Here is a 13,954-nt window from a genome sequence, read left to right as displayed (position 1 = left end):
ATATACTGAATATTGCCTGGCCGAAAGGGGTTTATGGTTCTGTTTTGGGAGCCAAAGTGGATCAAAGGATTGAGATTAACCAGTATTAGAAAGGATTCTTAACTGGGGAAATTGGGTTAGACAGGCTAAATTTATGGAGAAATGTGTGGAGGGTTTTTCAGAGAGGGTAAAGAACATAAGCAGAGGGATAGATCTGAGGAAGTAGCTAGAAGAAATCTTGAAGCGTGCTATTATTAACTTCCATAGCCCTCTGTAAAACTAATTTTATAAAGGGCCATTTGTCCTTTAATCTGAGCATACACACACACATATTGTAGGAAATTTTTTTGAAATGAAGAAGTAAATAAAGGGGAAAATAACAGTCATTTTGCTTGAAAGTTTACGTTTGAATTGGTATTTAGGAACAAAATGAAAAAACAATGCAACTTCCAGTCAAAGAATTGAAAAAGAAAGAAATGGAAGGGAAGAGTATTATATCCTTTGCCTGTGAATGATATCTGTATAGACATAATAAATTCATACAAATATTTACTGAATATCAACATAAGCATAATTTATTCATGTAACAGGTATTTACTGAACAATTATTATGTGCTAGGCGTCCTAGATGCTAGGGATATAGCAGTAAACAACAGAGACATAAATCTATCATTGTGGAATGTCATTCTTGTGGGGAAAGACATCATGAACAAATAGGTCAAATATATTTAAAAGAAAAGAATTTTTGGTGAATCCCTTACACATTGTTAGGATGGCAGCATCCCATAGTTGTAGATTGCGATGATTCATCTCTCCACGGAGTGACTTGCGAGGTCCTCTTTGTGTTCCTTGTGATTTTTAAAACTGCAGCAATGGTTGTATCATTTTTGCTTTATTTGCCCAGTTAGGGCTTGTATTAGTTGCAGAGGATAAGATGTCTTCTTCAGCTTCAAATGAAGAATAGTCCAGACTGTGGACTGGGGATGCCTAGCCCACAGCTAGTTCTCCTCTGTCAGTATTGGGAGTCATTGCTGAATGATGACATTAAGGCAATTTGGCTTCCTTACACAGGGGGCCACCTTGTGCTTTGTCTGCTTCGTCTGTTTGTACCAGTGGTAAATGTTGTTACAAACTGATAGAGGTTTCTTCGTATCATACATGAAATGATTTTTGCAATGCAGTTACAAAACTAAGTTTATCAAATTCCACAGACCCACTACTGAGAAATACAATGGTAACTCTACAATTTGTTGCCTGTTGTATATACATATATACCTTATATATTGGATAATACATTAAAAAAAATTCTAAGTAGGGTCCATACCCAGTATGGGGCTTAAACTCATGACCCTGAGATCGAGTCCTGGTTGTGCTGACTGAACCTGCAAGGCGCCCCTACTGGATAATACTTTAAAAAAAAATCTTTTTTAAACTCTTTTTAAAACTCAGTTTTATTGAGGTGTAATTTACATAAACTCAGTAATTTTTAGTGTTCAATTTGATGGGTTTTGTTTTTGAGAGAGAGAGTGCCCACATGCACTCAAGCGGGGAGGGGAGGGGCAGAGGGAGAGAGAGAATCTTAAGCAGGCTCCATGACCAGCACGGAGTCTGATGCAGGGCTCAATCTCACAATCCTGAGGTCATGACCTGAGCTAGAATCAAGAGTTTGATGCTTAACCAACTGAGCTAGCTACCCAGGCACCCCTGATGTGTTTTGATAAATGAATATAGTTGTGTAACCATTGCTAAAATCATGATGTAGAACATTCCAGTTAACCTGATAGTTTCCTTGTACCACTCTGTAGTCAGTCTCCTCTGTCTTCTCTTGGAGATCTGCTTTTTCTTGCTGTTATTTTCCTTTTCTAAAATTTCATGTAAATTAAAACCTAGGATATGTAGTCTTTTGTATCTGGCTTTTCCACTTAGCAAAATGCTTTTGAATTCATCAATACTGTTTTTTCCTTTTCATTACTGAATAGTATTCACTTATTTATGTAAACCACATTAGCTTATCCATTCACATTTTGATAGACATTTGGGTTTTTCCTTTTTTTTTTTTTTGTTACTATGAGTGATTCTTGAATAACCATTTGTATAAAGCCTTTGTATGAATGTATGTTTTCATTTTTTTGATAAATTCCCAAGAGAGGAACTGTCACTGAGTCACATGGTACATCTGTGTTATAAGAAACTACACAGCTGGTTTTCAAAGTGGCATTCCCACATCGGGTGTGAGGGATCCAGTTGTTCATGTCCTTACCAACACTTGGTATTCTCCTTCTTCTTAAGTTTAACTGTCCTAATGGGTGTCTAGTGACATCTCATGGTAGTTTTAACTTGCATTCCCATAGTGATTAGTGACATTGAACAACTTTCTGTGTGTTGACAGGTATACCTTAGAGGTATTGCAGGTTAAAACCTGCAATATGTTATTAAGCCATATAATAAAATGAATATCACAGTGTGGTGAATCAAATGCATATTTTGGTTCCCAGTGTTTCTATAAGTTAAGTTTACCCTACATTGTAGTCTATCAAGTGTGCCATAGCGTTATGTTTAAAAAAAAAAAAAAACAACAGTGTACATACCTTAATCAAGCAGTACTCTATCGCTAAAAAATACTTACCACGATCTGAGTCTTCAATGAGTCATCATCTTTTTGTTGGTTGGGGGGGTTGGTTCTTGCCTCGACAGTGCTGCCTTCTGACACATCCGGGTAGTAATTGCTGAAGCTTGGGGTGGCTGTGGCAATTTCTTAAAATAAGACAGCAGTGAGGGGCACCTGGGTGGTTCAGTCGGTTAAGTGGCTGCCTTCAGCTCAGGTCATGATCCCAGGATCCTGGGTTCGAGTTCCACATCGGGCTCCCTGCTCAGTGGAGAGGCTCTTCTCCCTCTCCCCCTGCCTGCCGCTCTGCCTACTTGTGCTCTTTCTCTCTGTGTCAGATAAATAAATAAAATCTTAAAAAAAAAAAAAGACAGCAGTGAACTTTTTTTTTCTCTACCCACATCTCTTACATTTTATTTTATATATAATTAACATATTTTTGTGTATATAGTACATTATTATAGTTATATTTATCTTATTTATTTATTTATTTTTTATTTTATTTATTTTTTCAGCGTAACAGTATTCATTCTTTTTGCACAACACCCAGTGCTCCATGCAAAACGTGCCCTCCCCATTACCCACCACCTGTTCCCCCAACCTCCCACCCCTGACCCTAAGAAATTGAGGAAGACACAAAAAAATGGAAAAATGTTCCATGCTCCTGGATTGGAAGAATAAATATTGTGAAAATGTCTATGCTACCTAAAGCAATCTACACATTTAATGCAATCCCTATCAAAATACCATCCATTTTTTTCAAAGAAATGGAACAAATAATCCTAAAATTTATATGGAACCAGAAAAGACCTCGAATAGCCAAAGGAATATTGAAGAACAAAGCCAAAGTTGGTGGCATCACAATTCCGGACTTCAAGCTCTATTACAAAGCTGTCATCATCAAGACAGCATGGTACTGGCACAAAAACAGACACATAGATCAGTGGAACAGAATAGAGAGCCCAGAAATCGACCCTCAACTCTGTGGTCAACTAATCTTCGACAAAGCAGGAAAGAATGTCCAATGGAAAAAAGACAGCCTCTTCAATAAATGGTGGGGGGAAAATTGGACAGCCACATGCAGAAAAATGAAATTGGACCACTTCCTTACACCTCACACGAAAATAGACTCCAAATGGATGAAGGACCTCAATGTGAGAAAGGACAGCAGTGAACTTTTGCCAACAACTTCTCTGCAGAAAGTAATGCTGTCAAGATTGCCGCAATTCAGTCCCATATTCAGGCTCCACTTCTAATTCTAGTTTTCAGCTATTTCCACCACAGCTACAGTTACTTCCTCCACTCAAGTCTGGAACCCCTCAAAGTCCTCCATGTTGACTGGAATCCACTTCTTCCAGACTCTTCTTAATGCTGATGTTTTGATCTCTTCCCCTGAATCAGAAACATCTGAATGGTACCTAAGATGGTTAATTCTTTCCAGAAGATTTTTAATTTACTTTGCCCAGATCCATCAGAAGAATCTCTAGCTAAAGGAGATCTGGCCTTATGCAGTGTATTTCTTAAACAAAACTTGAAACTCAGAATGACTTCCTGATCCTGGGCTACAGAATGGCTTTTGTGTTTGTAGGCATGAAGACAACTTCATCTTGTTACACGTCTCCATCAGAGCTCTTGAGTGGCCAGGTGTGTTGTCAGTGAGCAGTGATATTTTGAAAGGAATCTCTCAGAGCAGTAGGTCTCAATAATGAGCTTAAAATATTTAGCAAACCGTGTTGTAAAAAGATGTGCTGTCATCCGGACTTTGTTGTTCCATTTATAGAACCAGGCAAAGTAGCTTTACCAGAATTCTGAAGGGCCCTAGGATTTTTGGAATGGTAAATGAGCATTGACTTCAACTTCAACTCATCAGGTGCATTAGCCTCTAACAGGAGAGCCAGGCTGTCCTTTGAAGCTTTGAGGTCAGGTGTGGACTTCTCCTCTCTACCTGTGGAAGTCTGACATGGCATCTTCTAATACAAGGCTGTTTCATCTACCCTGAAAATCTGTTGTTTAATGTAGCCACCTTCATTATGATCTGCTTCATTACTGCCTGTTATAACCTGCTGCTTCACCTTGCACTTTCATGTTATGGAGACGGCTTCTTCCCTCACCCCTCCTGAGCCACGCTGTGCTGGCTTCAGACTTTTCTTCAGCAGCTTCCTCACCTCTCACAGCCTTCACAGAATTGGAGAGAGTTAGGGCCTTGCTCTGGATTAGGCTTTGGCTTAAGGGAATGTCATGGTTGGTTTGATCTTCTATCCAGAGTGCTAAAACTTTCTCCATATCAGCAAGAAGACTGGTTTGCTTTTGAATCATTCATGCAAACTTTTCCTTTGCATTCATGACCTGGCTGACTTGTTTGGTGCAAGAGACCTAGCTTTCAGCCTATCCCAGCTTTCAAGGTGCCTTCCTCACTAAGCTTAATCAGTTCTAGCTTTTGATTCAGAGTGAGAGACATGTGACTCTTTCACTTTGAACACTTGCTGGCCATTTCTTTCTTTCTTTCTTTCTTTCTTTTTTTTTTTAAGATTTTATTTATTTGTCAGAGAGAGAGAGAGAGAGAGAGAGAGAGAAACAGAGCGAGCACCTGCAATACACACCAGCAGGGTGAGCAGCAGGCAGAGGGAGAAGCAGGCTCCCCACTAAGCAAGGAGCCTGATGTGGAACTCAATCCTAGCACCCTGGGATCATGACCTGAGCCGAAGGTAGATGCTTAACCTACTGAGCCACCCAGGTGTCCCTAGAGACCATTTCATTGTGGGGTTATTACTTGGCCTAATTTTGATATTGTTATGTGTCAGGCTGGAGAGAGGGAGAGAGCTGGGGGAACTGCTGGTCAGCAGAGTAGTCAGATCACACAATATTTATTAGTTTGCTGTCTTAGATGGGTGTGGCTCATGACTCCCCGGAACAATTAGAGTAGTAGTATCAAAGATGACTGATCACAGATCACCCTAATAAATACAGTAATAATGAAATAATTTGAAATATTGTGAGAATTACCAAAATTGACACAAAGACATGAAGTGAGCAAATGGTGTTGGAAAAATGGCACCAATAGATTTGCTTTGTACAGGATTGTCACAAAACTTCTATTTGTAAAAACAACAGTATATGAGGAGCACAAAAGCTAAGTATTGCACAAAGTGCGATAAAATGACATATTCTTGTGTTTTTCTGTATTTGCTCTTCATATGTCTTATTAGTGTAGTGCCTTTTATATCTTTTAATCACTTTTAATTGGAGTTGTCTTTTTATATTTGAATTTTAAGAGTTCTTCTGATTCCAACTCTTTTATCAGTAGTATGTTCTGCAAATTTATCTCTCAGTCTGTGGCTTACCTTTTTGTTTCTTATCAGTCTTTTGCAGAGCAGAAGCCTAAAATTTTGATGAAAATAAACCTTTTTTTTCTTTATGATTCGTGCTTTTTATGCTGTTTTAGAAATTATTGTCAACTCCCAGATTGCAAAAATATTTTTTCTGTTATCTTCTGGAAATTTTGAAGTTTTAGCTCTTACATGTAGGCCTATGGTCCATTATGAGTTTTTAGTATTATTTCATAACACTAATATTTATTATTTTGTATAGGGCCCCTTCTTCCCTTTGATTAAGGCAATGTGGTATTGAGAAAAATGACTATATTATGAAATATCATGGATCTTAAGGAATCTACTTCTGGAACCTCTGAGTTAGTTTTGTTTTTTTTTTTTTCCATTTTGAGTTAGTTTTTAATGTATGGTGAGAGTTAAGGGTCAGGGTTAATTTTTTTCAGGTAGAATGATCCAGCACCATTTGTTGAAAACTCGAGCCTTTTCTCATTTATTTACCTTGGTGCCTTTGTGAAAATCAATTTGGTATGTATGTGTGGGTGTATTTCTGGACTCTGTCTTCTGTTCTATTGACCTATATGTCTATCCTTACTCCAGGAAGAGACCGTCATGATTACTTCAGCTGTGTTGTAATTTTTGAAGTGGGTAATATAATTCCTCCAAATTTGTTTTCTCGACAATGTTCTGGCTGTTTTAGGTTATTTACATTTCCGTATAGATGTTAGAATCAGCTTTCCTACCCAAAAAAACCCTGCTGGGGTTTTGACTATGATTTCTTCAGATCTGTAAATCATTTGGGTAAAAATTGACGTCTTAATGTTGAGTCTTCTGACCCGTGAACATGTTATAATATTTTATATTCATCATTCCATTTGCTTATATACTTTTCCTCAGCAGTATTTTGCAGTTTCCACAATAGATCTTGCACATATTTAACTAAATTTATTCACAAATACTTCATAATTCTTACCTTACTGTAAAAAGAATTTTATAAATCTCAATGTCTAATAGTTTGTTGCTAGTGTGTAGAAACACAACTTTTTTTCACATTGACTTTATATCCTGTGATGTTGCTGCACTCATTAGTTCTATAGTTTTTGTAGATGTTTTTATAGTTTTTATAGATGTTTTTATGTTTTATAGTTTTTGTAGATGTTTTTATAGAATTTTCCATATAGATGATCTGTTGTCTGTGAATACAGTTTTACATTCTTTTCAATCTATCTACTCTCCCCTGCCTCCCTTCCTTCTTTTCTCCCAGATGACACTGGCTAGGACATCCTTTACAATGTTGGTTTTGGGTTTTTTTTTTTTTCATTTTTTTAAAATTTATTTTCAGTGTAACAGTACTCATTGTTTTTGCACCACACCCAGTGCTCCATGCAGTACGTGCCCTCCCTATTACCCACCACCTGGTTCCTCAACCTCCCACCCCCCACCCTGTTAGTTTAAAAAATATTTGTTCAAATCACAGTCTCAGCTTAAGAATCTTCTGAAAGTCTTAGCACAGAGTTTTAAAATCAAGTTATTCACCCAGTTAAATTCTTTAAATTAGAATCAGTCTTTTTCTTTGGCCACCTTTTCAAGAAGAGGCAAGGAAGACAGAATTCTTCATAAGTATACTATCACCCCCTTCCCACATTAAAAACCTTCAGATCAATTCTATCACTTTTTTTGGTCTTGTATCTCCCCTCCAGAGAGAATTGGGTTAGCAAGAGTTAAAGCATTTCCCCTGCTCTATTTTTATACTTTCCCATATCTAAGTAAACTTCAGCACCTATGCAGTACTGGCTTGAAAAGTTGCTGACTACCCATCTAAGAGGCGTGTGAAGGCCATCCTCCAGCATACCTCCCCTATCTCCCTGTGCTGCCTTTAGAAACCTATGACCATCCCCACCTCCATTAGTGAGACATCCATGACTTATGCATTGGACTCTCTTGCCTTTCTTCTCTTAAATTATCCATTGGACTCAGCTTGTCAGTAGGTAAGAGAATAGTCTCTGAACTCCGTTCTTATGACTACTCCAGAAAAAACAACTCACACAGCAGCTGCAGTGTCATCTCCTCCCAGACTTCCTCAGGCAGCGTTGCCTCACTTGCCTTCCCAACACTCCTTCCAGTTCCAAACTCGTTTAACAAGGGTAGTGGTGAGTCTGTGCCAATCTCACTTCTTATGCCAACGGATGCATTTCAGGTGGGTGGAAGGAGAACGCATACTCATACACAGTGGAGTTACAGTTCTTGCTTAATTAGCAACAGGAATATAATCTTATTAGAAGTGAGGTGACCACACATGACTGCAGTGGATACAGTGAGTCTCAGTAGCGCCTCCCTCTCTCTCTTGTCTGATGACACTGGTTTTTTCCAGGCTCTAAAAAAAAGTCACTTTTTGCTATGCCACAGCCTTTTATATGTGAGACTTAACCTTACCATTCCAGAAAAATGTATCAGTTTCTAATTAAGGGAATGTTAACAAGCATTGGATTCACCTCTCCATCTTTTCTAAGATTGAAAGCTGTCGGTGCTCAGGTGTTTCTGCAGGCTTTTCAGCATTCTAGAACAGTGTCTTTCACATTTTCTGTTGGGAGACTGGGGCTTTGTTGTTGGTAGTAATGGCATTATCTTTCTAGAGTAAGAATATTGAATCTTTGAATGCATGTTGAAATCTTTTTTTTCTTGATTTGTCATTGGCTTTTTTGAAAATAATTTTAACTGGTGTATAACTTACAATAAAATGTACTCATTGAATTCATGAAGTTTTGATAAATATATACAGCTGTATAAAGCACCATCACAATCATGATATGGAACTTTTACCCCTCCAAATTCCCCCTTGCCCACCCACCCCCAGGCAACCACTCTTCCTCTCTGCTTCCTGTCACTGCAGAATAGTTTTGCCTTTGCTACCCACTGATATAAATGGAATTCTGTAGTATGTACTCTTTCTTGTCTGGTTTCTTTTACACAGCCTAATGTTTTCGAGACTTGTCCCTGTTGTTGTGTGTGTCATGTTCTCTTTTATTGATGACTAGAATTTTGTTTTATGAACGTGCCTCAATTTGCTTATCCATTCATCTCTTGGTGGATATTTGGATTATTTCCACTCTGGGTCCATTATATCTGAAGCTGCTATGAACATTTGTATACAGGTGTTTATGTGAACGTAATGTAAACACTTGTTTATGTTTTAATATCTCTTGGGTAATACCTAGGAGTAGAATTGGTGGGTTGCATGGTAAATGATTATTTAGGTTTATAAGAAACTATTAATTACACTGTTTTTCAAAGTAGTCATATGATTTTGCTTTCCTATCAGCTGTTTGATAGTCCATGTTGCTCTACATTCTTGCTAACATTGGTATGAGCCTTTTTTATAATTTTAGGTATTTTAGTGTTTGTGTAATGGTATGTCATTGTAGTTCACTTCTCATTCCTAAATTACTAATAAAGCACATATGCTTATTGTCCAAGTTAAGAAACAGAACATTTGGGGGCACCTGGATGGCTCAGTCAGAAGAGCACATGACTCTTGATCTTGGGGTTGTGAGTTTGAGTCCCATGTTGGATGTAGAGATTAAATAAATAAATAAGTAGATGGATAGATAGATAGGTAGATAGGGGCACCTGGGTGGCTCAGTCATTAAGTGTCTGCCTTCAACTCAGGTTGTGATCCTGGGGTCCTGGAATTGGGTCTCACATCAGGCTTCCTGCTCGGCAAGGAGTCTGTTTCTCCCTCTGCCTCTCCCTCCTGCCTGCTCATTCTCTCTCTCTGTCAAATAAATAAATAAAATATTTAAAAATAAAAATATAAATAAAATATATTTAAATTTATATATAAAGTTATATATTTAAATTTATGTCAAATCTATTTAAATTTATATATTAAATATATAAATCTATTATATAAAATATAATAAATATAAAATATGTATAAAATAAAAAATCTTTTTTAAAAAATATTTTATTTATTTGATAGAGAGAGATATCACAAGTAGGCAGAGAGGCAGGCAGAGAGAGAGGGAAGAAGCAGGCTCCCTGCTGAGCAGAGAGCCCAATGTGGGGCTCGATCCCAAGACCCTGAGATCATGACCTGAGCCGAAGGCAGAGGCTTTAACCTACTGAGCCACCCAGGCACTCCAAAAAATCTTTTTTTAAAAAAGGAAAACATTTTTGAAGTATAATTGACATATATACTATATTGGTTTCAGGTGTAGAATAAAATGATTCAATATTTGTATGGATTGTACAACATATAATCCCCAAATTAGTCTGGTTGACATTCATTACTATGCAGAATTACAAAGATTTTTTTCTCTTGTGATAAGGACTTAAGATCTACTCTTTAAGCAACTTTCAAATATGCAATACTGTATTATTAACTATAGTTCCCATGCTGTACCTTTCATCCCTGAGATTAACTTATTTTATAACTGAAAATTTGTGCCCAAGAAATAGAACATTTTGAAACCCCCAAAACCTCTCATGTTCCCCTCCAGTCACTATTATGTATCACCACCCTCCTGAAAGTTAGCCACCATTCTGACTCCTAACAGTATAGATTAATTTTGCTTGTTTTTACACTTTATATAAAATGAATAAATACAAGACTCTTCTGTGCCTGGCTTCTTTCACTCATAATTATATTTATGAGGCTTGACCATGTTGTGCACAATTACAGATTATCCATTCTTGTTTTGTGAATATATGACAATTTACTTCATTTACTGTATTGTTTGATATTTGGGTATTTGGGTAATTTCTAAATTTTAGCTATTATAAATAGTGCTGCTGTGAACATTCTAGTACATATTTTTGGGTGAACACTTGTATATAATTTGTTGGGCATATAGTTAGGAGTGGAATATGTGAGTTATAAGATAGCACTTCTCAAACATTAGTGTACCTTTGGTACATTATATGTACCATATATGTACCAATGTACCTATAACCTTGGCTCTCAGTAAATTGCTGATTGTGAATCAGCAGATTTTGGATGTGGTCTGAGATTTTATGTTTCTTTTTTTTTTTTTCCCATTTTATTTATTTTTTCAGCGTAACAGTATTCATTCTTTTTGCACAACACCCAGTGCTCCATGCAAAACGTGCCCTCCCCATTACCCACCACCTGTTCCCCCAACCTCCCACCCTTGACCCTTCAAAACCCTCAACAAACTCCTAGGTTTGCTGTTGCAACTAATGATGCTGTTGTTACTGATCCCTGGACATACTCTGAGAGACATGCCTATGTTCAGCTTTGGTAGATACTGCCAGAGTTTTCCAGAGTGATTATGCTCAATTTATACTCTCGTTAATAATGTATGAGAGTGCTCCACATTCTTGACAATGCTTGGCATCTTCTCTTTATTTTGGCAATTTTGGTAGGTACGTAGTAATGTCTTATTGTGGTTTTAATTTCTATTTTTCTACTTAGTAATGAAATTACATACTTTTCCTTATATTTATTGGTGGTCTAGATATCCTCTTTTGTGAATTGTATGTTGAAATCTCATTTTTTTACTGGGTTTTCATTGATGTTGTTTTTCCTTATGCTATTACAGTTCTTATTCTATTACATCTGTTCGTCTCCTTGTTCTTAATTGTTTTTTTCTTTGAACTTCCTACTTATTTCTACCTTACTCTTAGTCAAACTTCAGTCTGCTACACAATAACTGATCTGTCATCTCGGTTTCAAAGAATGTGTCTTTTTAAAATTTTATTAAATTTTATACAAAGCAATTTAAAATTTACTTCTGTTTCCAGGGTTTTTTTTCAAAACTGTATGCCCTTTTCTGTATCTTGAGTGTAGTTTTTTTCCTTTTCCTTTTTTGCTGCAGAATGGTTTCATAGGCCCCCGTACATGTTTTTCCTCCTCCTCCCTCTGTCTGTTCCCCTCTTCCCATTCTTTTTCTCTTCTTCTTCTTCTTCCTTCTTCTCTTCCTCTTTCTCTTCCTTTTTTATTTTATTCATCCTTATGCTGGGAAAAGTCTCATCTAGGGCCTGTGTGTGGATTCATTTGCAGTAACCTCACTGTCCTTGGATACTAATAGACTTTCCTTTCAATATTACAGAAGTGACATGGTTGATAGAAATTTACATTTCTGTTCATATACCTGGAAGCCTGAGAGGAGTGGCTTGGGAGCCTGTCCTAGCAGGGAGTGATGTCTCTGTCTAATTTCTTCTATGAGGAATGAGACTCATTCAGAGCTATGAGGCTAGCTTTTGGTAGCCACAAGGCCAGTTTATATACTATAGTTATTCATCCACCTTCCTAGTACCTCTGTCCACTGTTTCTGGGTGAAATTGCTAGATTTCCTAGACCATCATTTAGTACATTTCAGTGCATATCCTGCGGTACAACTGTTTCCAGTGCTCTTGATTGGTAGTGGTAAAACGTATTTCACATGAAAGATTTCTTTTTTTTTCCCCTATGGTGCACCCTTCCCCTAGCTCTTGCCGTTCTTTTTTTTTTTTTTAAATTAACATATAATGTATTATTTGTTTCAGGGGTACAGGACTGTGAATCATCAGTCTTATAACAGCACTCACCGTCACACATACCCTCCCCAATGTCCCAGCCACCCTATCCTTCCCACCCCAGTCCCCTCCTGCAACCCTCAGTTTGTTCCTTGAGATTAAAAGTCTCTTATGGTTTGTCTCTCTCCCCAGTCCCGTCTTGTTTCATTTTTCCCTCCCTTCCCCGCCCCACGACCGCCCCCTCAGATTGCTCATATCAGAGATATCATATAATAATGATTGACTTACTTTGCTTAGCATAACACCTTCTAGTTCCATCCCCGTAGTTGCAGATTTGCCCTTCTTATTAATGGCTATTTTTGCCAGTATCTATCTCCTCTGCGTTCTCTCCAGCTCACAGCACTCCTTTCTCAGGAAGATAAGTCACTAGTTGGCTCTTGACATCTTTCTTCCATCCCAGATTTATCTTTCCATGTCTTTCAGAAAGTCTTCAACAGTTTTGTCATAGGAATGGCATCCATTCCTAGTTTCTAGGATTGGTGTAGTTGTGTCTTATTTTAGATTTGTTTTGGAATTTTAATTGTGATGGCATGAAGGTGTTGAGTTTAATGTCTCTATTCAAGATGTTATCACCTACAAGTATAAAAACCTTTTAGATAATTTTTAATTTTTTTCCCACTAAAATACCTTTTTCCACCAAAATTTTTTCACCTTTGAGTAACAAACATGGAGTTAAAGTCTTGATACTTTCTGTCGGGTTTGGTTGTTCATGTTATCTCAGATGAGGTTATGTTAGCAATTAATTGGGTGATAGTCTGTCAGTGGACTGGAATATCCAAGTATAAATCAAGAACATTTCTGTACCCAAAAATACTTCATTGACTATAGTGGATCAGACAAATGAGGCCCTCTAAATGGGTGATTATTGACCTAGGGCTGTACTACTTTGTTATGCTAAGTGTTTTGTGATGAGTGAGTGTGTGTATCTAGCTTTATGATAAGGTAATGGCTCTGATAGGGAATGTAAGGGTTTATCTAGCTTGCTTTGCTTTTAAAACTATAATTATACTTTTGTTCTGTTGGACTTCAGTGGGATCTTTGTATGTACTTCTTGTCCTTTCTTCAGGGACCAATTCTTGACAATAATTTGTAAGAAAGCTTCTATTTTGTGTTTAGTCTGAAAAAATCTTAGGCATATGAAGCCAATAGTACTGATCATTTCCTTTCTTCTTTTATCTTTTTTTTTCTTTAAAGTGAGTCATAACTTTGGAATGATATTTTTGAAAAGAGATAGTAGCTACTCACAAAGAGTAACTTGACATTGGAAACCCAAATGCCTCCCCCCCACTTCATTTCTAAACATCTCAGAGTCAAATGTATTTGCCAGATTTTATAGATTGTGTCTTTATTCATAAAGCTCCCATTTAATTTATCAGACTTGTAGTTTGGAAGAGGAAGTGCCTCTTGAGGGCTGAATTCTGGTTCTTATTTTGTATAATGAAAGTTTTTTTTTAATATTTTATTTATTTATTTGACAAAGAGAGGTCACAGTAGGCAGAGAGGCAGG

At 37.2% G+C, this 13,954-nt stretch overlaps 1 protein-coding gene across 2 annotated transcripts in view; it reads left to right on the top strand.

Moving 5' to 3' along the window:
* The window catches only part of REC114 (REC114 meiotic recombination protein), a 102,026-nt gene that overhangs the window by 19,992 nt on the left and 68,080 nt on the right, over positions 1-13,954 (top strand). The window lies entirely within an intron of this gene.

Source organism: Meles meles, chromosome 6, assembly GCF_922984935.1.
Source record: "Meles meles chromosome 6, mMelMel3.1 paternal haplotype, whole genome shotgun sequence".
Lineage (NCBI taxonomy): Eukaryota > Metazoa > Chordata > Mammalia > Carnivora > Mustelidae > Meles > Meles meles.
Note: the sequence above shows the minus strand (reverse complement) of the source record. Positions and strands in the feature narration are given on the sequence as shown.